The sequence below is a fragment of the Pseudophryne corroboree genome, chromosome 1, assembly GCF_028390025.1.
Source record: "Pseudophryne corroboree isolate aPseCor3 chromosome 1, aPseCor3.hap2, whole genome shotgun sequence".
Taxonomy (NCBI): Eukaryota; Metazoa; Chordata; class Amphibia; order Anura; family Myobatrachidae; genus Pseudophryne; species Pseudophryne corroboree.
The window spans coordinates 958175873-958201690 of record NC_086444.1 but is presented as its reverse complement, the minus strand read 5'-3'; the positions used below and the strand labels follow the sequence as shown (position 1 = coordinate 958201690).

Here is a 25818-nt window from a genome sequence, read left to right as displayed (position 1 = left end):
GATGCTGGGATGAAGGAACCGCATCCCAGCATCCATAGCAGCGCCGGGCAGCCAATACAGAAGGAGAGGGGGATGCTGCAGCGGAGCTTACTACCAATCAAATAGCGCTGCTGCGGCTCCCTGCTCCCCCTCCCTCCTCCTCCTTGAACCCGGCGCTGGTCTCTTCTACCTCCAGCCGCTCACGGCGCACACAGAGGCGGCATGTAATGAGTCAATTTGACTCATTACATGCCGCTGGCCGTTGCGCCCTCAGGGCAACTGCGCTGTGTGCCAAGCCCACTTGGCACACACGTAGTTACGGCGCTGCCTGAGAATGCACTTTACAGAAATAAAAAAAAGGCTGTGTGCATGAGGTCTTGCAGTTAACCCAGGAGAATTATTTTTTTAACTTCTATGGGGGAACTCACGTGGCCACATCAGCGCAGCATCTGACGCACTTTACGGTAGTGGGATCTCACACAAAAGCGAGCACTTTTGTGCAAATCTACCATTTGGCCAGCCGGGTGAAGGGTGCAAGACTGGGTGCAGTTGCTGTCATTTAAATGCCACTGCAACAGCAATTCACACCCTGCGCCAGCAATTGAATTCCCCCCTAAGTTTTACTATATTGCAAAAAAGATGAACTTTCAGAGGGTTGCAGCAAGTCCACAGATGGTTTGGCAAACTAAATTTGAAGATACTTATCCAGCCATAAGTAGGTCTGTGCTTGAAATGCCAGAATGAAATATTTATTTTAAGCAAGCTGTCCTTCACTTTAAAGTCTGCTACTTGTGTTGCAGTAGATTTCACAGTATCTTGCAAAGTGGGATTTGGTTCCATTAGTGCAAATGCATTTTTAATAGAAAAGATGTATTCTCATCTAACTTTTTCTTTACAGAAATATGATGAAACAGAAATATTATATAATTGTAACATTTGCACTCAGCACTTTATTGATGTAAATAATCCACCATTCAAGGTTGAAACAAAGTATTATATTTCCATTTTGTACCACAACAGATCCATATTTTATTGTCATATTCAGCACCTTCACTTTGATGATTTAGTTTCTGCAACACAACTCTGATTCTGAATATATTTTTATTTTCTAAATAAATTGTTAAGCAGAATTCTAAGGTAAATCTCAAGAAACACATCTGAGTGGTGTTTAGGAAAAAACATATGCTTCTTCAGGAGCAGATAAGTGCCTATGATTGCTTAAGTAACTATGTCAGCTGCAATGCTAAACTGCTGTAATATTGAAAACAAAATTGCACCTTTATTGTAATCCCCTAATCTTTGCGTGAAAACAGCTGTTTTATAGATCCAAATATTTATATTATATATATATATATATATATATGTTATACCTGTCAAGTAAATAAAGTCAGACTTTACTACATATACTGTACTGCTAGACATCCATCATTATACAGTACAGTACATTACTGTATTTTCAGTATGCACTGTTCTTTCATTCAAGAAATGAACACAATGCATTCATTTGTTTCCATTAGGAAAGGAGCTTATACTATAGTCATAGGTGTCATAATTGGGGAAGGGGGGGGGGGGGGGGCAGGGGTCATACAGGCACGTGGAGGCCACACACACTACTGAGCCTCATTGTGACTTGTTTTAAGGACATTACATCAAAGTTGGATCAGCCTGTAGTGTGTTTTTCCACTTTCATTTTGAGTGTGACTCCAAATCCAGAACTCCATGGGTTAATACATTTGATTTCCATTGATAATTTTTGTGTGATTTTAATAAGTAAAAGTATTTAATAAGAATATTTCATTCATTCAGATCTAGGATGTGTTATTTTAGTGTTCCCTTTATTTTTTTGAGCCGTGTATATGATAATATATATATATATATATATATATATATATTCCTCCTATTGCTCATATGGGTGGTCTTCAGTATGCCAGCGGTCGGGCTCCCGGCGACCAGCATACCGGCGCCGGGAGCCCGACAGCCGGCATACCGACATTTATTCTCCCTCGTGGGGGTCCACGACCCCCCTGGAGGGAGAATAAAATAGTGTGGCGCGCCACCGTGCCCGTAGCGTGGCGAGCGCAGCGAGCCCACAAGGGGCTCATTTGCGCTCGCCACACTGTCGGTAAGCCGGCGGCCGGCCTCCCGGCGCCGGTATGCTGGTCGCCGGGAGGCCGGCCGCCGGCAGATCGTAGTGAACTCCCTCATATATATCTGTCAGGTAGGTGTTGAGGTGGATAAGTCCTGCTGCCCCTGAAGGAGTAACATTCAGCAATTTAAGGGCGCCAAAATGAAATTGTATTTTGCCTCCCCTACCTAAAAACATTGTGGCGCCCCTGACTAAAGGTGTCCTATATGTGGCTATACTCTGTTCTCACAGTGCGGGTCATTCCGAGTTGTTCGCTCATTGCCGATTTTCGCAATGGAGCGATTAACGCAAAAATGCGCATGTGCATGGTACGCAGTGCGCATGCGCTAAGTATTTTAGCACAAAACTTAGTAGATTTACTCACGTCCGAATGAAGAATTTTCATCGTTGAAGTGACCGGAGTGTGATTGACAGGAAGTGGGTGTTTCTGGGCGGAAACTGACCGTTTTCTGGGAGTGTGTGGAAAAACGCAGGCATGCCAGGATAAAACGCAGGAGTGTCTGGAGAAATGGGGGAGTGGCTGGCCAAACGCAGGGCGTGTTTGTGACGTCAAACCAGGAACGAAATGGGCTGAGCTGATCGCAGTGTAGGAGTAAGTCTCGAGCTACTCAGAAACTGCTAAGAATTATTTATTCGCAATTCTGCTAATCTTTCGTTTGCAATTCTGCTATGCTAAGATACACTCCCAGAGGGCGGCGGCCTAGCGTGTGCAATGCTGCTAAAATCTGCTAGCGAGCGAACAACTCAGAATAAGGGCCAGTATTCTATACCTGTGTGTGCTTATGTTTTACATATGTTCTAACATTATAACACTAATTATGTTAAAGCACATAAATGTAACCTTTACACAAACATTTTACAGGGTGGCCCAAAAGTCTTCACACATAGGGAAAATTCCATACAGTAGACAGAGAAAATGAACACTTAAAATAAAAAAATTACTTTAGTCACAAAATACTTTATTCACAAAAAAGCAGATTCCTAATGAAAATATATAAAACAAGAATTACCTAAAGGATGCATTGGCATGCACTTTGTTGGAAAGAACATTAACACGAGTTCGCCATGAATGGGAGAGTCACAACTATATGTGTTTTCAAAGTAATGGCAGCCATAAATAACATATTTAGAGAATAAGGAATTTTGTTGAAAAGTGCTAATGTTCTCTATGTATTGAAACTTTTTTTACATTTATTTATTAACAGTGTCTTATATAGTGCAGCAAATTCCATTGCGCTTTATAATTTGAAACAACAATGATAAAACAAACATGGGTGACAGACAGTCATATACAGTAGGTAGGAAGACCATGCTTACAAGCTTACAATTTATAGGGAAACTGGCATTGATACACAAGGATATATGCTATCAATTGCATAATCGTCCTCCAGATTGCAAAGGTTCTTGGTGGGCTGTATGATATGGTCACACAGCAATGATGAACTGGGTTTAAGAGGAAAGGAATGTGAAGGAAGAGAAAATATGCAAGGATATGTGTGGACTGTACAGTGGGGATGTAATTGGATAGGAACATTTATGAATGTTATGTGAGCAGTTCCGAAATTTTATACATTTGCCTTAAGAGGTAAGTTTTCAGGGAATGCTTGAAGGTTTGGAGACTAGAGACAGAGATCTTGTGAAGAGCAAAGAGGTCAGGTTGGGAGATGTTTGAGCTAAGTGAAGGGATGTACATTGGTGTAATTTGGTTAATGGCCTTGTGTGTGATTGAAAGTATTTTATACTGAATATGGTAAAATACAGGTGCTGTAACCAGTGGAAGAACTGACAGAGTGGATCTGCAGACAATAAAATCTATCGGAGTTGCAAAGGAAAAGAGAGACTCTTTGTTGGGGCACGCTTAAAAACTAAAACTTAACTTTTAATTAGAATCTGATTAAATTATGGTACACAAGATCAACACACACATATACACATTTTTTATAACACTTTAGGAAAAAAAGGCCACAGATTTGTTATAGCCTTTCTCCACTCGTGTTTTATATTTACAAGAAATAATTCTTACTCATGAAGTAATTAAGAGTAATTAACTTCTAATTGATGTAACTAATACAGATGACAGTGACACCTGAGGTGAAAATGTTGGAAATTAGATTTCAATATCACAGGATAATGAGAAATCCTTAACATGAGATACATAGGCATTAGATATAATAAAATTAGACTACGATTGTAGTTCTTGAACAATTGCCTATATAAATGATATATCCTGGTAAGAGTTAATCTGCTACCTTCAATTTTATGATAATAAGGTGCAATAGATAAGAAGACGAATGGAATAAATAAATGATCCAAGAAACTAATTGAATGAGAAGAGGGAAATATAGGTGTGAAATCGGTAATGGTCAAAGGTTGCTCCAACACCTATCCTTTTCACATAAACATAGGGGTATTTATTACTGCACCTGATATTCCCTAGCAGTCTCCCATATAGGTACTAATCAGGCTGTTCACTGCTTAGCTTCCAAGATCAGGCGAGGTTGGGCGTACCCAGTGAGATATGGCAGTAATATCACATAAATTGTGAATACAATGGTGTATGGTTATTGGCATATACCAGAAGAAGTACTTCTATTGTTCATTATTGTGCACAGTCTATTCTGTTGCTTTTACATTGCCGAATAGATGTATGACTGGCATCAAAATGAGAGAGTACTGGAAAAATAGAATTTAGGTTACGTATAGGTTCAGAGCCCGTCCTCTACTGTCCACTGTCACACATATATCTCATAGAGTGGACATTGGATGAGAGAGATGGGTTGCCTGTACCTAATGAATAAAAGTGTGAAATTACACAGTTATCTTGAGTCCTAACGACAGTAGAAAAAAGAAAAAAAAAATTTAGAAGAAAGAGGGAAAAGAAATTATACGCTATTGGTGAAAGCTTTAAGGTGCAATGAAAATTGAACTGAAGTTAGTTAATGATAAATTCCCATAATCATACATATTATATGTTGTTTATATCTCACTGCTTAAAACATAAGAAAAAATTAGAAAAGGTTGAAAAGACGTTTTAGAAACGTTTGAACGTTTTCACATTGTAAATAATGAGTGAGTAGCAGATTAAACAAACCTTAGAAAATTAAATGATCAAAAATTTCATCATGTATACGATACCAGGAGGTGAGTGGGCTGAGCCGTGCACTGCTCAGCACCACTTAACACAGACGGCCGTTTCACCGGAGAGTGGCTTGTTCTCTGTGAACCTATACGTTTCCTAAATTCTATTTTTCCAGTACACTCTCATTTTGATGCCAGTCATACATCTATTCGGCAATGTAAAAGCAACAGAATAGACTGTGCACAATAATGAACAATAGAAGTACTTCTTCTGGTATATGCCAATAACCATACACCATTGTATTCACAATTTATGTGATATTACTGCCATATCTCACTGGGTACGCCCAACCTCGCCTGATCTTGGAAGCTAAGCAGTGAACAGCCTGATTAGTACCTATATGGGAGACTGCTAGGGAATATCAGGTGCAGTAATAAATACCCCTATGTTTATGTGAAAAGGATAGGTGTTGGAGCAACCTTTGACCATTACCGATTTCACACCTATATTTCCCTCTTCTCATTCAATTAGTTTCTTGGATCATTTATTTATTCCATTCGTCTTCTTATCTATTGCACCTTATTATCATAAAATTGAAGGTAGCAGATTAACCCTTACCAGGATATATCATTTATATAGGCAATTGTTCAAGAACTACAATCGTAGTCTAATTTTATTATATCTAATGCCTATGTATCTCATGTTAAGGATTTCTCATTATCCTGTGATATTGAAATCTAATTTCCAACATTTTCACCTCAGGTGTCACTGTCATCTTTATTAGTTACATCAATTAGAAGTTAATTACTCTTAATTACTTCATGAGTAAGAATTATTTCTTGTAAATATAAAACACGAGTGGAGAAAGGCTATAACAAATCTGTGGCCTTTTTTTCCTAAAGTGTTATAAAAAATGTGTATATGTGTGTGTTGATCTTGTGTACCATAATTTAATCAGATTCTAATTAAAAGTTAAGTTTTAGTTTTTAAGCGTGCCCCAACAAAGAGTCTCTCTTTTCCTTTGCAACTCCGATATGTATCATTGACTCTGGGTGCACCACCAACAAACTCCTTGATTACCGATACAGGCATTTCTTATGCATATGTACTGTTGGTTCACAAGGGACAAATTCTGTAAGAGCCCATCATAAAGAAATTTTTATAGTCCTGTGCGGCACCAAAGTAACTTTTTTCCTGACAATAAAATCTAGCAAGGAAGATTAGCGTTGCAGCTGCATTTAGACTGGATTGTAGTGGCAAGAGTGTCTTATTGGAAATACAAGTAAGAAGACTGTTGAAATAATCAATGCAAGAGATAATAAGAGCATGGTTTAGAGTTTTTGCAGTGTCTTTAGTTAGGTATGGTGGTATTTTGGAAATGTTTTTAGATGCATGTAACATGATTTTGAGACAGTTTGAGATGTGGTGAACAAAGCACAGTTCAGAGTTGAGGTTAACACCTAGTCAGTGAGCTTGTGGGGTAGGGCTGATTGTCGAGTTATAGAGGTATTGGGTTTGTAACTACTATTGGCTGGTGGAAATATAATCTGTTAAGTATTAAGTTTGAGATGGTGAGATGACATCCAAGATGAAATTGCAGAAACGCATTCAGTGACAAGGACCAATACAGATGGTGACAAATCTGGGGAAATTAGGTAGATTTGATTATTATCTCGGTACAAATGATACTGAATTAAAGATATCAGTAGAAAGAGATTACAGATGTTAGTTAAGGTTGGGATGAGCACAGGAGACAGAGATTGACTTATTTGTGAGAGTATAGGATTGAGAGGAGAAGTAGTAGAGTAACAGGATGAGAAGAGTGTTGTTGTTATTATTATTATTATTATTATTATTATTATTATTATCATTTATTTATATGGCGCCACATGGTATCTGCAGTGCCAAATTACAGTGTAAACAAATAAGCAAAACATGAAGACAGTGACTTACAGTTCAATACAATATAGGACAAGTACAGGGTATAAAAACATAGCTGCATCAGTAAACAGCGCTGAAATAATTATTAGGGTGGCAGAAACTGAATGATTTGGTGCCATCAAAGGCAGTGCCAGATTTCCCACTTGGCACATGAAGCACATACCTCATGGGTCGACTACTTGAAAATGATATCTAGATACGGGTGGTCTTCTGTATGCCGGCGGTCGGGCTCCCGGCGCTCAGTATACCGGCGCCGGGAGCCCGACAGCCGGCATACGACACTTATTTTCCCTCGTGGGGGTCCACGACCCCCATAGAGGGAGAATAAAATAGTGTGGCGCGCGTAGCGTGCCACCGTGCCCGTAGCGTGGCGAGAGCAGCGAGCCCGCAAGGGGCTCATTTGCGCTCGCCACGCTGTCGGTAAGCCGGCGGTCGGGCTCCCGGCGCTGGTATACTGGTCGCCGGGAGCCCGACCGCCGGCCAGCCGTAGTGAACCCCTAGATACTCAGGTGTAGCAGGAATTCACTTAGGTGAGAACCTGGTAATTTATATTAAAGGATAAATAAATATACCAAAAGAGTATTCCAAAAGAGTTTTACATGGAATAAACGAGTATAAAATATGTATTATTTTAAATTTTTATTATATTTAGAAGGAATTAATCAGGATATTTATAGATGTCCATTCTGAATGAGTAATTAAGCCGAATTGCAAAGTTATTGGTCTGTGTCTCTACATGGCCTCCCTAGGCACCACATATGGATACTTAGACCTCTATAAATTACTATCATATTATGTATTACAAATCTGAGATTTTTCAGTTTATAAGAAAAAAAAACAATAGCAACAATCAGTAAAAATTGCTTATACCCTATACTACTGTATGTTACAGTATTCATTTCTGGCTATATTCCCAACATTATTTTAACAATATTTTTATCAACATTATTAAGTTGTAATCCTTGCTGACATGATACAAATTATTATCCTCTTCATAAAGAGTCTCATATAAACAAATCAAATGTTAAATGTGTCCTTATTACAAATGGTGCTCAATACTTAAATTTCAATACCATAATAGTAAACATTGTACCTCACCTTTAGTGGATCAGCAGTGATAGCCTGGTCTCTGAGTAATGAAACACTGATCCAGGACTACACCTTAATATAGGGGAAATTAGTGACATAATTTAAACTGACTACCGTGATTGGTGCCCTGGAAACCACAAATAAGTTCTTATTAACTAATTTAATAATAGTGGTGCTCTAGAAAATGAGTACTAACCTTATAAAAAACCTTCCTATTACTTTTTACTACTAAAATATTAAGACTAGAGACAAAAAACACCTAATTAAAGTGAGTACCCAAAATGCATTTTGGTAAATACTTAACTATTGGGTTAAAGTGTGTGATTGACAGCTTGTCCCTCCAATGGGTATGTGGGAGACAGGTTACCATTTCAACATTAGTGGGTTGATGATGCTTGACTTACTGGGTCTTGTAGAAAGTTGATTGCTCTTCGCTTTTTGTTGGGTGATTTTTCTCCTTCCGCTCCTTGTACCTCTTCTCCTGGGTGTAAATGTGTCTTTACTCCTTGAGGAGAACCCAAATGAGTGTGCAAACGTTCTCGTTTTTGAAGGTACAGTAGACCGGCCTTCTTCTCCCCTAAAAAAACTCTCTCCGTGGGAGACCGAACGGAGTTGTTCATAACGATTAGGATGTGTGTACCTTTGGCATTTCTCTACAGGTGAACGATAGTATTGTTGTGATGGTTTTCTCCCGTATCTTCGCCTGGGGGACTGATAGGAACTTCTTCTCCTGGTACCATAATTTCCTCTGAATTTGGGGTGATGGATGGGGGCATAATCACGTCTATGATGGGACACTTCGTTATCTTGATCTTCCACATCCCTTCTCCATCTATTTTGGAGCTAATGTTCTCTCTGTTCTTGTTTACTGTTCACATTGGTGTTCCAGTCATGCATTTTACCACTATAATAATCTAGTTTATCCCGTGCAAACTTCTTTTGTTTGCGCATAATGATCTCTCTTTCCAATGTGTCCAATTTATGTTGAAGGTCCAACACATCCTTTTTAAATTCATCATCCTCATTGAATTTTACTAGTAAGGTCTCAAGGGTTTCTAGTTCCTTCTTTCTTTCAGTAACGATAAAGTCCACTAATCTGGCTGCACTCTCATCTAGTATCCTATTCCAATATTTGTTAAAATCCTCATTCTGTGTTCCCCTGATTGGTGTTTTATTCATCCTAAGGCCCCTGGGAATGCGGCCCACTTCAAGGTATTTCTCCAGAGTAATGAGGTCATACCAACTTTTCATCTCTCTGGTGGCCAACTTCACCATTTTACTGATACTCTTCACTGTCATCCTCTATCTGTTCTAAGTCATGCATGTCATCTAAAAAAATGGTTTTACATTTTTTGATTTCTACTCTTTCGATCATTAAATAAAGGCATGTCACCCAGCAGCAATAGAGAGTAACTAGCACTACACCTATACACAAAAACAATACTCTATCTCTGCGCTATTTGAGTATAACTAATGTGGTGATAAAGTTTTATGAATGGCAGCCTAATTCACCTAAGTTCCTAGCTAGGAGGAACTGACAAAAGAAATATACAACAATAGGTGAGCTGGCGCCTGAGGGTTGAGTCAACACCCTTTGTTACAAAAGGCACTTATGATTCACACCTTTAAGAGTCAAAATATGGTGGCAACATGTTCCATCATAAAATGTATTATATATACATTAAAACCAAGTTCAAATTCCATGGTTCATTTGTAAAAGGAGTAATAAGTCGCTCCACACTTAGTGTATTTCTGTTTAAGATGTTGAGGACAATATTAGGTGAATCTCTACAGTCTCTTCTTTTTCTTCAATATATATTCAGAGGTGACATCATAAAGGAAGAACAAGAATACCCAATGCATTTCGTCTTATTATAATACTTCATCAGGGGTACATCTACAAGCATAGGAAACCCATCTTATTAAAATATACATACAACTGTTTATAATAAAAAAAACATTAAGAGGAACATACTGTATTACTAACAGAGCAATGACATACATGACAAAACAGAATTGAACAAGATAGAAGGAAAAAAGACCAAAAAAGTATATTCGGAGACATCATAATTACATGGAACATACCTTAACTGTATGGTAAATATTATCAAAAATAAGCTGATATGGATACCCGACACAGTGATATAAAAAACCCTCAGTATCAGAGGGGCTTTCTATTTGAGTCGTCCGCCAATCCTAAGAATATATATTATATAATGTATCAGTACAGATTCTAGTTTAACAGGAAACGGACTTAATAACCAATAATTTGAAGCACATACCTCATGGGTCGACTACTTGAAAATGAAATCTAGATACTCAGGTGTAGCAGGAATTCACATAGGTGAGAACCTGGTAATTTATATTAAAGGATAAATAAATAAATAAATAAATAAATATACCAATAGAGTATTCCAAAAGAGTTTTACATGGAATAAACGAGTATAAAATATGTATAATATTTTATTTTTATTGTATTTAGAAGGGATTAATCAGGATATTTATAGATGTCTATTCTGAATGAGTAATTTAGCAGACTTGCAAAGTTATTGGTCTGTGTCTACACATGGCCTCCCTAGGCACCACAGATGGATACTTAGACCTCTATAAATTACTATCATATTATGTATTACAAATCTGAGATTTTACAGTTTATAAGAAAAAAAACCCAATAGCAACAATTAGTAAAAATTGCTTATACCCTATATTATGTTACAGTATTCATTTCTGGCTATTTTCCCAACATTATTTTAACAATATTTTTAAAAACATTATTAAGTTGTAATCCTTGCTGACATGATACAAATTATTATCCTCTTCATATAGAGTCTCATATAAACAAATCAAATGTTAAATGTGTCCTTATTACAAATGGTGCTCAATACTTAAATCTCAATACCATAATAGTAAACAATGGGGGTCATTCCGAGTTGTTCGCTCGGTAAAAATCTTCAGCGATTTTCCGCTTAATGCGCATGCGCAATGTCCGCACTGCGACTGCGCCAAGTAAATTTGCTATGCACTTAGGAATTTTACTCACGGCATTTTCATCGTTCTGGCGATCGTAATGTGATTGACAGGAAATGGGTGTTACTGGGCGGAAACAGGCCGTTTTATGGGCGTGTGGGAAAAAACGCTACAGTTTCCGGAAAAAACGCAGGAGTGGCTGGAGAAACGGGGGAGTATCTGGGCGAACGCTGGGTGTGTTTGTGACGTCAAACCAGGAACGACAAGCAGTGAAATGATCGCAGATGCCGAGTAAGTCTGAAGGTACTCAGAAACTGCTACGAGGTGTGTAATCGCAATATTGCGAATACATCGTTCGCAATTTTAAGATGCTAAGATTCACTCCCAGTAGGCGGCGGCTTAGCATGAGCAAATCTGCTAAAATTCACTTGCGAGCGAACAACTCGGAATGACCCCCAATGTACCTCACCTTTAGTGGCTCAGCAATGATAGCCTGGTCTCTGAGTAATGAAACACTGATCCAGGACTACACCTTAATATAGGGGAAATTAGTGACATCATTTAAACTGACTACTGTGATTGGTGCCCTGGAAACCACAAATAAGTTCTTATCATTAACTAATTTAATAATAGTGGTGCTCTAGAAAATGAGTACTAACCTTATAAAAACCTCCGTATTACTTTTTACTCATAAAATATTAAGACTAGAGACAAAAACCACCTAATTAAAGTGAGTACCCATAATGCATTTCGGTGAATACTGAACTATTGGGTTAAAGTGTGTGATTGACAGCTTGTCCCTCCAATGGGTATGTGGGAGACAGGTTACCATTTCAACATTAGTGAAAATGGGCCTAAAGATACTAAATGCAATATATATGTGTACCTTACTAATACCTATGTATATTATTAAAGAAGCTAAAACATAAGCATTATAAAATAAATAAATAAATAAAAAATAAATAAATAATGAAAAATTAAAATCTAAAAAATATATATAAAAAATAAGCCCTAGATAGTGGTGCCCCCTGTGGTCTCCCATCCAAGTACTAACCAGGCTCAACACTGCTTAGCTTCCAAGATCAGATGAGATTGGGCATATCTAGTGTGGTGTGGCTGTAGATTGACAAGAGTGATTATAGTGGAGAATATCAGATAATAGACACTATATTGCTGAGGAGATTAATTAGATAAACAATGGATCTCTATCGGAGATGTCCTCATCCATGATAATTTAGTATACGTATTTAATGGGCAGTAAATAACATGCATAAAAATGCTCTGATTAATTGTATAGAAGGAATACCTATAATAACGTATATTTTAGGGTAGAGTGGTATTGTACTGTGTCGTGAATATCAAAGCGTAAAAAGGGGGTAATGGTGCCCCCTATATTTTTTAGAGGCGTTGACAAAATAAAAATATTATTAAAGAATTTTTGACTACAACAGTAGAATGTATCAGATATTAATCACACTAAAGCATAAAAGATTAATTTAATAAACTAAAATGGGTCTCTATTTGGGGGTACTATTCGCATGTAATTTATATGTTTTTATATGGACAGTTTAAATACATCGATTATATAGAGGAAATACCTAAGGTATTGTATAAAGAAGGATAATATGATATTACACTGTGAAATGGATGTCTATGCATAAAGGAACTTAGGTGAATTAGGCTGCCAGTCATACATCTTTATCACCACATTAGTTATAATCAAATAGCGCAGAGAGAATATTGTTTGTAAATATACAGTTAGATTGATAAATATTTAGACACAGACACAATGTATTTGAAATTAATCATGAAGATGCAATTGAAGTCCACACTTTTAGCTTTAATTTAAAAAGATAAACAAAAATATTGTATGAAACATTTAGGAATTTTAACCATTTTTATACACAGTCCCCTATTTTCAGAGGCTTAAATGTAATTGTACAAATTAACATATTCATAAATAAAATTTTCATTTTTAAAACTGTTGAGAATCCTTTGCAGACAGTGAATTCCTGAAGTTTGGAACCAATGGACATCAGCAAATGTTGGGTTTTAACCTTTTATAATGCTTTGCCAGGCCTTTACTGTAGATGTCATTTGTTGTTGCTTGTTTATGAGTCTTTCTGCTTTTAGTATCTTCTTCAGCAACTGAAATGCATGCTCAATAGGGTTGAGATGAGGTGTTGAGTCGGCCATTTCAAAATATTCCACTTCTTTGACTTAAAAACTCCTTGATTGCATTTGCAATATTTTTTGGTTTATTGGCCATCTGAAATGTGATACACCATCCAATCAACATTGCTGAATTTGTCTGAATCTGAGTAGACAGTATAGCCTTATACAGAATTCATCTGGCTGCTTCTATCTTCTGTCATATCATTAATAATCACTAGTAACCCATTACCACAGGAAGCCATGCATGCTCATGTCTCCACCCTGTTCTACAGATGATGTGGTATGCTTCGGTTCATAGACCATTCCAAGCCTTCTCCATACATTTTTTATTCCCATCATTCTGGTACAGGTTGATCTTAATTTCATCTGTCCAAAGCATACTGGTGCAAGACTGGGCTAGCTTTTTTAGATGCTTTTTTTTTTAGCAATGTCTACTGTATCCTTTCTATTCTTGACACTTATGAATGATTTGCACCTTGTGGTGAACTCTCTGTATTTGCTCTTGTGTAGTATTCTCTACCATGATGTCAAGGCCTATTTGTGTTACTGAGCTCACAAGTGCATTCTCACTTTATCAAAATCTACTAAACTGTGAAATGGGCCACTCCTAAGGTTCCTGCTATCATCCTAAGGATGGCTTGTCTCAGTGGCATTGAGAGTTCTTTTGACCAAACAGCAACATCTTCTAAATGCAAATGCCACATTTGGAATCAACTCCAGACATTTTTCCTGCTTGATTGATGAAGGTATAACAAAGGGATATCCCAGACCTGTCCATTAAACAGCTTTTTTTTTTAATTCTTTATTTTGTATGGTCAGGTAAAGTAGAAACAGTACAAATAGAAGTAGCAAATGGGCAACCAAACCCAAAAACGACCATAGTATTTTAAAGAATAATATAAACCAAAAACCAACACTGGATTAGTATCAAATGGGTATTGAGGTGGGGGGGATGAGAAAGAATAGGGGGGGAGAAGAGAGGAGGGAAGGGAGGGGAACCACGATACAATCTTACAGCAACAAGTATATAGTGAACTATTATATGTAGGATAAGAGGGAGGGAGAAGTAAAAAGGCCAGAGAAAAGTATGGGGAGCAAGAGCTAGAAGAAGGGGGGACAACAGTCGTCCATGGGTCCACGGCAGAAATTAACAATGCAAAGGAGGAAGAGATGGTGTACGCTCTGCAAGGAGCCAAGGAGCCCAAACCTGGTCAAAAGCATATCCTCGGTCATGGAGGTAGTAGTTGATTTTCTCCATTGCTGCAATGTGCCAGATTTTGGATTTGAGGGCAGAGAGAGGAGGAGGAGAGGTTTTTTCCAATTAAGAGCAATCAGTGATTTTGCCGCTGTTAAGATGTGTGTTGCTAGTTTTTTGAAAATTTATCAAGGGCTGGGAAGGGATAACACAGTAGAAAGACCCAAGGGTCTTTCAGCAGAGGGGTTTCGAGGAGGGAGTTAAAGAGGGCAAGAACTAAGTCCCAAAAAGGGGTTATTATTGGACAGGTACACCATATGTGGAGCATAGTACCTCTACATCCGCAACCCCTCCAGCAATTTAGAGAAGTAGATGGAAAGAGCTTATTGAGTCTATCAAGAGTATAATACCAGCGATAATAAATCTTGTATGAACTCTCTTTGATATTGGTTGCAATAGAGCTCCTTGCTATCCCCAGTCTCATGTCGTCCCAGTCCTCAGCTGCCGGGGGAGGTCCAAGATCTCGTTTCCATGCAGTTTCATGGGGTCTGGAAGGGGTAAGGGTGGCGTCTAGGATGAGGGCATAGAGCTGGGAGATTAAGCCTTTGGAGAGGGGGGAGTTTTTACACATAGTTTCAAAGGGGGTAAGGGCACAAAGTACTTTGAGTGGAGGCAGGGAGCATAAAAAATGGCGAATTTGTAGAAATTCAAATGGGTTAAGAGATCGTGAGGGTTTTTTTTGTTGGAGATCAGACAAGGATAGCCATTGGCCCTGATTGGCAAAATCAGCTGGAAATTTAAACCCAAGTTGAGTCCATGTACGGAATCTCGTAACTGAGGATCCTGGAGGAAATAAAGGGTTCTGCCAAATAGGGGTCAAGGGGGTGGGGAGGTAAGATTCAACTTTACAGAATAACAGTCCCAGAGTCTAATATTAAATTTGATTGTAGGAAGTAATTTGGAAGTAAGGGGTCGGGATGCGGAGGGTAGACCCCATAAGCGGGTCAGATCCGGGAGGGCAATGTAAGCCGATTCAATATCAAGCCAGGAAACAGAGCCAGAGGGAGCATAGGAGGCTACAATATGGGAGAGATGAGAGGCGAGATAGTAGAGTTTAATTTCACCCCTACCACCAGCGGAAACTGGTCTTTTCAAGGTGTTTGCTGCAATACGCGGGGGCCTGTGGTTCCAAATAAAATGTATAAGGGCTTTTTGAGTATTGCGAAGGAAGGAGGCAGGGACGGCAACAAGGAGAGTCTGGAAGAGATAAAGCCATTTGGGGATTATATTAATTTTAACGGCGATGATCCTGCCCAGCCACAAAAAAATAAGACTGTTCCAAGATGACAAATCAGATTGCATCTTGGAGAACAGGGGTGGGAAATTTTCACGGAAGAGAGAGTCATAGTGGGAGGTGAGATAGATCCCTAGATATTTGATCTTCTGGGTTTGCCATTTGAAGTTGAAATTTGTTCTGAGGGTTTCGGCTTCCCGGGGGCGACATGGAGCAGCATGGCTTCCGACTTGGAATAATTAATCTTATGGCCCGAAACAACACCATAAGATCGGAGGACCGAGAATAGGTTTGGGAGAGATATTGCAGGATGCATCAGGGAGAGGAGAATATTATCCGCAAAGAGAGAGATTTTGGGATCAGTATGGCCCACTTGAACGCCATGTATATCGTGATGGGATCTAATTTGGGAGGCAAGCGGTTAAATTATAAGGGTAAATATCAATGGAGATAGGGGACATCCTTGCCATGTGCCATTAGATATATGGACTGGAGCAGACGGCACGCCATTTATCAATACTGTAGAGGAAGGGGTATGGTGTAGTGCCAGGAGACCAGTGAGGAAGTCACCAGACAAGCCGTAGGCTACGAGAGCAGATTTCAAGAAACTCCAGGAGATCCTATCAAAAGCTTTTTCAGCATCTAAAGAGAGCACAATAGTAGGGGATCCCCTGGAGTTTGAGATATGAATAAGATCGACAGCGTGTCTGGTGTTGTCTTTTGCCTGGCAACCAGGAATAAACCCCACTTGGTCATAATGGATCAGGGAAGAGAGATATGGGTTCAAACGGTTTGTCATAATTTTAGCGAATATCTTCAAGTCTAAGTTCAGGAGGGAAATAGGATAGTAACTAGCACAGTTAAGTGGATCCTTACCTTCCTTAGGGATCACAACAATTCTGGCTTCCAACATCTCAGAGGGAAAAGGGTCGCCATGGAGTACCTGATTGAAAAGGGACTCGAGGTGAGGGATGAGGAGGTTAGAGAACTTTTTATAGTGCAAGGCTGTAAAGCCATCTGGACCTGGAGATTTTCCAGATTTTTGAGTTATTATAGTCTGAGCAATTTCCTCCACAGAGATCTCAGTGTTAAGATGTTCCAAAGCGTCATGAGATAATTTGGGGAGATTAGCTTCGGAAAGGAAGCCAGAGATCAGGTCGGAGTGGGTCAGAGAGGATGAGGGGAGGGAGGGAGAGGGGAGCTTATATAGGTCATTACAGTAGGCTTGAAAGGTAGCTCTAATGGCAATGGGGTCATGAGTCAGGTGGTTGCAGGGGTCTCTAATCGATATGATATTGTTTCGTGCCCTAGTAGATCGAAGTCGTGTAGCTACGATCCTGTCTGCCTTGTCCCCCTTCTCATAGAATAATTGGCGAAGCCATTTAAGACGCGTAGCCACTGGTCTAGAAAGAAGAAGATCAAGTTCCGCCTTGACTGTACGAAGTTCAGATAAAATAGTCGGGTCAGAAGATGCTTTATGTTGGGATTCTAAATCATGGACTTTAAGGGAAAGTGCGTTAATCTGGGTGAGGGATTGTTTTTTATTCTTGGATGTCCCCAAAGAACCGCTTTGTAGGCTAACCAAAGAGTAGATCTAGAAATATCTGGGGAGTCATTGAGAGCAAAATAGTCGGAGAGCTGGTCGTGAAGATGGGACAGTACCTCAGGGTTGTGAAGCAGAGAATTGTTAAGGCACCAAGTCATCAAACAATGGCGAGTCAGTAAACTTGAGATATCACAAGAGAAAGGAGCATGATCAGACCAAATAAGTGGGTGAATAAGGGCAGACTGAAGATTCAGAGCAAATTCATAACTGAGTAGGATCATATCAATGCGGGACTATGAATTGTGGGGTGTGGAATAGAATGTGTAGTCACGCGCAGATGGATCCTTCATCCTCCAGGAATCATAGAGGAGTTGGGACTTCATGAGATGGAGGAGAGATCTAGAGTGGAGGGAGTCCAAGGAGGAGGCTGAGGGTACAGAGGCCGAGCGGTCCAACGTGGGGTATAGAACAGAGTTAAAATCCCCCACGACAATGAGTTCTCCCTGTCGAAATCGGGTTAGGAGAGTCTCTAATTTAGAAAAAAATAGATCTTGGCATTGATTTGGGGCATATATGTTAATTAACGTACTTATCTTATTATTTAGTTTCCCCACCAATATAAGGAAGCGGCCCTCTTTGTCAGTATGGGAATCAATAAGTTCAAAGGTGAGGAGACGAGCAATCATGATTGCGACCCCTCGTTTTTTGGCAGTTTGGTCGCATGCATGAAAGGAGTCAGGGTATAGCTTACATCGTAATTCAGGATGAAAGTTGAGTAAGAAATAAGTCTCCTGGAGGAAAACCAGGTCACCCTTGTGGAGTTTAAGAGAGGCAAAGAGCTTTCCGTGTTTTGGGGGGCTATTGAGCCCCTTTACATTAAAAGAAAGAACCCGCAGACCCATGGGCAACTAACTGAGAGACAGGCAGAATAGATAAGGTGGTGGACCGTAAAGATGGCATGGAGGAATGGAAAGGTGCATAGAAGAAACAGAAAGCAATAGATATTGTGGTGAAAAGGAGGGAGAAAGGAAAGAAAGAAGATTGGAAGGGAGGGAGGGTCTGTTGGTCATCTGGTAATCGAGGCCAGGACCGTTGGCGCTGACAGAAGGAAGGGATACTACATGTCTGAAGGACATCTAGGTCAGCTAAAGAGCTAAAAGCCCTGAAGGGGCGTGGCAAGGCATCTGATTGATGCATCTCAATGGAAATAGTGCGAGGTGACATACAAACAATCCCCTCTTGGGGAACCTGAGGGATAAGCTAGAAGTAGAGGCAAGACTAAAGAGCAGGTGGAGCAAGAACAGAAGAAAAGTAGGGAGGGAGTGAAAAAGCAGGGTATCACGTTACAATAGATGCTGGAAACATAATTATTTGAGAGAAATTAAAAGTCCGCATAGTTAAAACATGAGAATTCTTAACACAAACACAAAATGCTCCCCAAAGGGGGAGTACGGTCGTTATAGACTGTCATATCTGGAGATATCAGGCAACAAAATATGGGGTCTGGTGACAAGTCAGGTCACCGGAGGTGGAGCCGAAAAAAGGTTGCTGTTGCCGGGACCGTAGACCATTCCGAATGGGGAGGTAGAGGTGCCATCCTCTGATTTTGAGTGATGGGGGAACGGTGGAAGAGTCTCCTTCAGTGGGGATGCCTATTTTGGACAGTAGGGATTGAGCCTCAGATGGGGATCTGGCCATCAGCAATTCCCTTGATGCCAGACCAGGATGCTGAATGGAAAACCCCAACGGTATTTGATGTTGTGCTGAGAAAGTCTTGAAGTGATGGGTTTAAAGTCCCTGCGTTTGGCTAAGGTAATCGGGGAGAGGTCTTGAAAGATCTGCAAGGGGGCATTCTCGAAGGTAACAGAACTCAGTCGACGAACCTCCTTCATAATGGCCTCTTTCACAGTGAAGTAATGCATTCTGAGGATAACGTCTCTGGGTTGGGAAGAATCCTGTGAGTGAGAACGAAGAGCACGATGAGCACGGTCTAGAAGAAGGTGGTCTTCGGGGGTGTCAGGGGAGAGCTGGGTAAAGAGACGTTTGAGGTATAGTTCAAGATGGGTGGCTTCTACATCTTCTGGGAAACCCTGGATCCTTAAGTTGTTTCTTATGGCCCTATTATCCTTGTCCTCATGATCTTCCTGTAGTTGAGCGATATCTTGGCGCATCTGAAGGTAGTCGGTCACCACCTCCTCGACTCGCCTCTCAAGTTGATCAGTTCTGGAACCGACACTACAATGTCTGTCTTCAGCGAGTGGAGGGCTTGGACAGAAGTCTTAACATCCTTGACTTCCTTGGGAAGGGAGAGAAAGTCTCGCAGTGTAATGGGTGCGAGATCGTCAACTTCAGATTTGGAGTCGGAGAGTTCATGAGAATGGTCAGATTATCAGGTCTAGATTTGACAGGGGTGCCTTTTTTAGTGAGGAAGGGCGTGAGATCAGCTCCATGGGACTTTTTACCTCCTTTAGGTATCTTGTGAGGACGGAGAAGGCGAGAATAAATGACAAAGTGCTCCAGTAGCTCGGCTCAGGGCCAAGAGGGGAGAGGTAGGACGTTTAGAAGAGAGTCATTGGGGAGTCAATAAAGAGCACCGGATTCTATGGGCGTCCCCCCTCCTGGGGCAATTCAGGGAGCACACAGGGCAGGGGGAGTCCGGCCACGGTCCAGCCAGCTCAGAAGGCAGGGGGGAGATCGACTATGGCAGCCATCACACAGGGAACCAGGATGGACGAGTACTCCGGGCACAGCAGGGCAGGTAAGCACCTGGGGAGAGTTGTAGCGGGGGCAGCAGGGGGCTGAGAGGCCAGCGGTGTCAGTAGCGGGCGCAGCAGGGAGCCATGTGGGAATCCGGAGGCCCATTCGCCGCCCCCACTCTGCTCCAGAAATCTGCGGCGGGCGCCTGGTAAACTGAAGGTCCCGGCTGCAGGAGGAGAGGTAGACCACGTCCCACCTGAGATTCCAGGCTGGAGAGCAATGCAGAGGCGCCGGGCCGGGGAGTCCTCAGGGGGTTCAGGGAGATCAGCGATGGGAATGGAGGGGTAGATGCCTGGGAGAGGTAGGCGTTTATGGGGTGCAAGGTGGGGTGAAAGTAGGAGCTCCCCATTAAACAGCTTTTTGAGTTAACTGGCCAATTACTTTTGGTCTCTTGTAAAAGAGGGGGCTGTATATTAAAAAGCTGTCCAGGGAGAGAGCCCTTGAAGCATCGCCATACAACAATAAGGTGAACTAAGATATGAGGACCACACCTCTATTTAGGATAAAGCTTCCTAATGGGTGACATTCAATACTGGTAGGCAGAGAGTGCATAGTGGGTGTTATAATGTATGAGGGTCATTGCAATATGGCAATATCTGAAATTGGGGCACTGTAATGGGGCATAGTATCAACTGGAAAGCGCTGTAATGTGAACTGGGGGACTCTAATGTGGCACAATATGAACTGGAGTTATTATAGTGTTGCATATTATGAACTTGGAATACTTTAATGTGGCATAATATGAACTGTGAGCACTACAGTGTGGATAATATGAACTGGAGGTACTTCAATGTGGCATAATATGAACTGGGGCACTGTGTGGTATAATGTATACTGGCATAATATGAATTGTGGAAAATACAATGTAGCATAATGTAGTATAATGTAGCATAATATGAACTTCTGGCATTGTGTAGTATAATGTGAACTATGGCACTATTATGTGGCATTATATAAATAATTGCCATGGAGAGAAGTATCTCTCTAGTAGCACTGGGGGGTGTCCCTTCAAAAGGTTTCTATGGGAACCACAAAGTTCTGGCTGCACCCCTGATTGTTTTTGATAAACAACGATGGTTGGAACATTAAAAGTGGCAATCAGTTTTACCACTTAACTAGTATTTACCAAAAAATGCTCAGAAATTGTCATTTTTTTGTGATTTAATTAGGTTAAGAACATTTATTTACAATATAGCCAATACAATTTTATTTAAAAAAGAAAAGAAAAAAAAAGTCGGAACATCGTGACCATCATTGGTCGGAACATTCCAACTTTTGTGACTTCAGTTACCGGCACATGATCTTCTCTGCAGCCTCCGGGGCTCCTCAGGGAAGATGAGAGCTGCTTTTTTTTTACATTTCCCTAGCTGCTGCTAATGTCTGCAGCCATTGGATGGAAGTGCTGCCGGGCTGATCAATCAGCAGTGATAAGCAGCATGAGACGAATTATAAACAGGGCAATTGCTATCACACTAGTGTTGAACACAAGATTTGCATCCTGGTTTGAAGCTCACACACTGGGTGGGGGAAACCAGGAAGCAGAGGGACCCTCTGAGAGCGGCAACTGCAGGAAGCTTCTCTTCCTGCAGCCTCACAGTGAGCTTTCTGACATGTTGCATAAGATGTGACCATGTCAAGGAAAGCACAGGCTGGTGGGGTCTTATCTAATGCAACCTTGCCAGGCAAGTGGTTAAGGAAAAAACAGCCCTATAAGTGATTTAACCGCATTAAATTTACTGGCCAACTAGTTGAAATCTCACCGGTTGCATAATCCTGGAACCTATTACATAACCCCCATTGTCTTTTACCCTGTTGTATACAAAAGCTGGACAAAAACTATGCATTATTGTAAGTTTTTTCGGTTTGTACACAAAGGGTGTAAGAAGACTTTGAATGAAACTAGAGTATTTTATATACAATTATTATTATTTATGATGTAATATAAAGAAATATAGTTGTATCTTCCTGTTGCATCCCTATGCTTAAGGGAGATGTGGGTGAATCATTTATTTCAACAACTCTCTTAAACAATATAATAGAAGATTTTATTGTTAGGGTGTAATTTCTATGTGGGAGTTTTTAATTCCATCTCAGATATCCCAGCAGGATGTATTATCCTTGTATTGTTATTTTTACAGAATTCTTTATTTTATTTCACCTGATTGCAAATAAAAAAAATAATAATAATTGTTTTACTAATCTTTCTGTGGTCACATCTTCTCATGCACCCCAGTGTTAGCTCATGTAGAGGAATATTCATCATCACCTAATGGCCCATTACACATCTTGAAACGCCAGATTGCACATATTTGGGTGGTATTCATGTGACCGCCGGTCGGCTGACCGACAGTCACATGACCTCCTCCGTGAGCCCGACGGCTCACTATCCCGATGGTCGGCATGCTGACCAACAGGGACTATTTCCACTCGTGGGTGTCCACGACACCCATAGAGTGGGAATAGAACCCGTGGCGACCGCAGGTCGCCACCGATCCCGCAGCGTGGCGAGCGCAGCGTGGCGAGCGCAGCGAGCCCGCAAGGGGCTTGCTGCACTCGCCCCTCCCCGCCGGGATCCCGGCGTCGGTATGCTGCCGGGATCCCGGCGTCGGTAAGGTGACCGGCGGTCAGGAGACCGCCGGTCACCCGTACTATACCCCACATATTTTATGTAAATGGCTAATCATCCTTAGGGGTCCAATAGGGAAGTCTAATATTTAGCAAACTCAGAAAACAAAGTTTTCAGAGTTTGCCTGTGAGAATGCCATTTTAGAAGACACTTGCTTTCAGAGCCCTGCTTCTTCCTTTGAGAAAGAGTTCTGTGGATGAGAAGAGGGATCCCTCTGCCGCCTTCTCACTGTCTGACCTGTGACTCTGCGCATGTAGCAACAGGGGTGGAAAGTAACATTCTCCTGCCTCCCTAGATGAATAAGGGGTTTATTTATGAGGCAGTGAAAAGGGTAGAGAAGTGAGCCTGTGGAGAAGATGTCCGTGGCAACCAATCAGCTGCTCCGTACAATTGTATAGTATGCAAATTATCAATATTACTCCAATGCTGATTGGTTGCCATGGGCAACTTCTCCTCTTACTCACTTCTTCCACTTCTCCACACTTTTCACTGCTTCATGAATAGACCACTAGGTCCCTTAATCCAACTTGTCTAAGCTGATTTTCTAAGTGTTTTATTGTTTATATGCTTGGTGGAGGTCTTACCTTTAAAAGCCTGTGTGCAGGTGAACTTCAATCCAGGATGCAAATCTTGTGTTCAACACTAGTGTGTCACAATCCTGACTGTAGGTTTTATATTTGGTGACTTACCCCTGCCATCTGTCCTGGATCCTGTGTCTTTTCACTCACGGAGTTAAACAGCTTGTCAGCACTGAGTTTTCCTGAGTTCTCTGCCTGAGAGGTAATAGTTAATTAGCTCCACCTGTGGTGATCTCCTGTGTGAGGCTGAATTCAGTAATCTGAACTTTAGGTCTAAAAGCCAGCATCCTGTGTTTTGCAGAAGTCCAGGCTTCAGTGTTCTCTCGGCCTGCTAGGCCTCATTCTACATCACAGCCTTGGCTAGAGTAGTCACATGACAGTGACTGTTCACCTGACCCAGAGTTGTTCAATCCTCTGCCAGCCTGAGACTCTCTGCATCACCTAATCCTGCTCACCAATCACCAAGGACCAGGAAGTATAAATCAGGAGGCTGAGTTAGAAACGGGGCCAGTTCCTTGTGTCACACACAGCTATGTGTGAGCATGCTAGCTGAGCTCCCTAAGGTTGTGATCTCCAGAGCTCCCGTATCCCAGTACCTCAGTACCTCCGTGCTTCCAGCACCTCCGTGCCTCCGTGCCTCAGTACCTCCGTGCTTCCAGCACCTCCGTGCCTCAGTACCTCCGTGCTTCCAGCACCTCCGTGCCTCTGCACCTCCGTGCCTCAGTACCTCCGTGCTTCCAGCACCTCCGTGCCTCCGTGCCTCCGTACCTCCGTGCTTCCAGCACCTCCGTGCCTCAGTACCTCCGTGCTTCCAGCACCTCCGTGCCTCCGTGCCTCAGTACCTCCGTGCTTCCAGCACCTCCGTGCCTCAGTACCTCCGTGCTTCCAGCACCTCCGTGCCTCTGCACCTCCGTGCCTCCGTACCTCCGTGCTTCCAGCACCTCCGTGCCTCAGTACCTCCGTGCTTCCAGCACCTCCGTGCCTCAGTACCTCCGTGCTTCCAGCACCTCCGTGCCTCTGCACCTCCGTGCCTCAGCACCTCCGTGCTTTCAGCACCTCCGTGCCTCAGTACCTCCGTGCCTCTGCACCTCCGTGCCTCAGCACCTCCGTGCTTCCAGCACCTCCGTGCCTCCGTGCCTCAGTACCTCCGTGCTTCCAGCACCTCCGTGCCTCAGTACCTCCGTGCTTCCAGCACCTCAGTACCTCCGTGCTTCCAGCACCTCCGTGCCTCCGTGCCTCAGCACCTCCGTGCCTCAGCATCTCCGTGCTTCCAGCACCTCCGTGCCTCAGCATCTCCGTGCTTCCAGCACCTCCGTGCCTCAGCACCCCAGTGTCTCTACGCACCCCAGTGTCTCTACGCACCCCAGTGTCTCCACGCACCTCAGTGTCTCTACGCACCTCAGTGCCTCCAATCACCTCAGTGCCTCCACGCACCTCAGTGCCTCTATGCACCCCAGTGTCTCTACGCACCTCAGTGTCTCTAAGCACCTCAGTGTCTCCAAGCACCTCAGTGTCTCCAAGCACCTCAGTGTCCCCAAGCACCCCGTGCCCTTTAGCACAGTTGTACCTGTTATTCTTCACTGATTCATCAGCGCCTTTCCAGTTCTGTCTTTCAGGAGACCTTCAGCGCCCACACGTGCTTTCTGTCTGCCGACCTCATCCTGCATGAGAACCTGGATTCGGCCATCTCTGCCGCGGTTCCTCTTCCCAGTCACCGGAAGAGACCCCGAGTCCACAACACTTCCAAACCAGGTCAGTGGTGGTATTCGTGTAGTCCTCCAGTCGCCCGCGCAGACTTCGCTAGCACCGGGTTCACAAAACCTTAGTCATGACATAGTGTGATAGAAACTGCCATGTTTATAATTCTGTGTGATAAGAGTAGGACTGACCATATGGGGAAAACTTTGGCGCAGTTTGGCAGCTTACCAAATGTGGCAATAATTGAAACTAACATTCCCTGATTATAAAGCCTGGCGATACAGGTTGGACTGCCTATTGCCTCCTATATAATAGCTCAGAGTGACTGTGTGTATTACGCTGGGCGTGGCAAGGAGCTCTCAATGGGTTAGCGGCAGGTCTATCACATCCAGTCCACAGCTGATTGGGCGAGAAACACCCTCCCACACAGGTTACATCCAATGGGAGGCTCTGCCCTTTGGCTGCTGTGTATTCCCAGAGCAGGAGTAACAATGGAGCTGATGGAGCTGCAGCTCCAGGTCCACACTCCAAAATAGGCCCACTACATCTGCAGCAACATACCCTCCAACAATTTACACATAAAAATCGGTACAAATTTGATAATTGGGCATGGCCATGGGTAAAGTGGTGTGGCCACGCCCCCTTTCCTATACTTTCAAAGGAAGTTTGGAGAGCCAAAAATCGGTACAGACCATAAAAAAGATACTGTACCTGCTAAAAAGGGTATGCCACTGCATCTGCAGCAAGT

General features: G+C 42.0%; 2 pseudogenes; one reads left to right on the top strand and one right to left on the bottom strand.

Moving 5' to 3' along the window:
- Positions 1-4536: 4536 nt before the first annotated feature.
- LOC134945722 (5S ribosomal RNA) lies at positions 4537-4655 on the bottom strand (annotated as a pseudogene).
- Positions 4656-5522: 867 nt separating this feature from the next.
- On the top strand, positions 5523-5641 carry LOC134945718 (5S ribosomal RNA; annotated as a pseudogene).
- The last annotated feature ends 20177 nt before the right edge of the window (positions 5642-25818 follow it).